Source organism: Bison bison, unplaced genomic scaffold (genome assembly GCF_000754665.1).
Source record: "Bison bison bison isolate TAMUID 2011002044 unplaced genomic scaffold, Bison_UMD1.0 scf7180017864537, whole genome shotgun sequence".
In the NCBI taxonomy this organism is placed as follows: domain Eukaryota; kingdom Metazoa; phylum Chordata; class Mammalia; order Artiodactyla; family Bovidae; genus Bison; species Bison bison.
This window is the reverse complement of record NW_011495085.1, coordinates 7,388,145-7,389,661: the sequence shown is the minus strand read 5'-3', so window position 1 is coordinate 7,389,661 and position 1,517 is coordinate 7,388,145. Positions and strand designations below refer to the sequence as shown.

Here is a 1,517-nt window from a genome sequence, read left to right as displayed (position 1 = left end):
TTTAACATGAAATCTAAATACATAGAAATCAAGCCTAATGGCACATTTAGGGAAAATAGTGTTTTAGAAACCAATGGAAAAATATGTCTCAAATTACTATGTACTATTTAACCTCTCTAGGCTTCACTCTTCTCATATGTTAAAAGGAGAATAATAAAACCCACCTCCCAATGTTGTTATGAATAGTGAACAAAATAACATATTTTAGGTCCTGGGTTGTTGTTGTTCAGTTGCTAAGTCATGTCTGACTTTATGACTCACGGACTGTACCACACCAGGCTCCCCTGTCCTTCACTATCTCCTGGAGTTTGCTCAGATTCATGTCCTCTGAGTTAGTGATGCTGTCTAACCGTCTCATTCTCTCCTGCCCCCTTCTCCTTTAGCTTTTAGTCTTTCAGGGCCTTTTCTAATGAGTTGGCTCTTTGAATCAGGTGGCCAAAGTACTAGAGCTTCGGCTTCAGCATCATTCCATTCAGGGTTGGTTTCCTTTAGGATTGACTGGTTTGATCTCCTTGCAGGCAAAGGGACTCTCAAGAGTCTTCTCCAGCACCACAGTTTGAAAGCATCAGTTCTTCAGTGCTCAGCGTTCTTTATGGTCCAGCTATCACATCTGTATATGATTACTGGAAAAACCATAGCTTTGACTATACAGACCTTTGTTGGCAAAGTGATGTCTCTGCTTTTAATATGCTGTCGAGATTTGTTATATAGCTTTTATTCCAAGGAGCAAGCATCTTCTAATTTCATGGCTGTGCTCACCATCCGCAGTGATTTTGGAGCCCCTTCTATGTGCCATGAAGTGATGGGATCAGATGCCATGATCTTAGTTTTTTTAATTAAGCCAGCTTTTTCACTTTCCTCTTTCACCCTCATCAAGAGGCTCTTAAGTTCTTCCCTTTCTGCCATTGGGGTGGTGTCATCTGCTTATCTGAGATTTTTGATATTTCTCCTGGCAATCTTAATTCCATCTTGTGATTAATTCAGCCCTGCATTTTGCATAATGTACTCTGCATGTAATTAACAGGGTGACAATATACAGCCTTGTCATACTCCTTTCTCAGTTTTGAACCAATCAGTTGTTCCATGTCCAGTTGTAATTGTTACTTCTTACCTGCATACAAGTTTCTCATGAGACAGATAAGATGATCTGGTATTCCTGTCTCTTTAATAATTTTCCATAGTTGTGATTAACACAGTCAAAGGCTTTAGCGTAGTCAATGAAGCAGAAGATGTTTTTCTGGAATTCCCTTGCTTTCTGTATGATCCAACGGTTGTTGGCAATTTGATCTCTGGTTCCTCTGCTTTTTCTAAACCCATCTTATACATAGTAGTTAGTCACTTCATAGCAATTCTCTTTTCCTTCCTTTTGCAGTAGAATAAGAAACTACCTAGTAGTGGGGAACTCAGTTGAATATAAGCCTTCGGAGGTAGTGCTTTTTTTGAGGGGAGGGTATTTTTTTTCTAGTGTTTAATTGGAAGTCTGTCACTTAATTTTGAAATTGCCTTGAGGTTCTGAA

The 1,517-nt window shown here is 39.2% G+C and overlaps 1 protein-coding gene across 1 annotated transcript in view; it reads left to right on the top strand.

Annotated features, from left to right (window-relative positions):
- TEX11 (testis expressed 11) overlaps positions 1 to 1,517 on the top strand; it is a 191,742-nt gene that overhangs the window by 17,200 nt on the left and 173,025 nt on the right. The window lies entirely within an intron of this gene.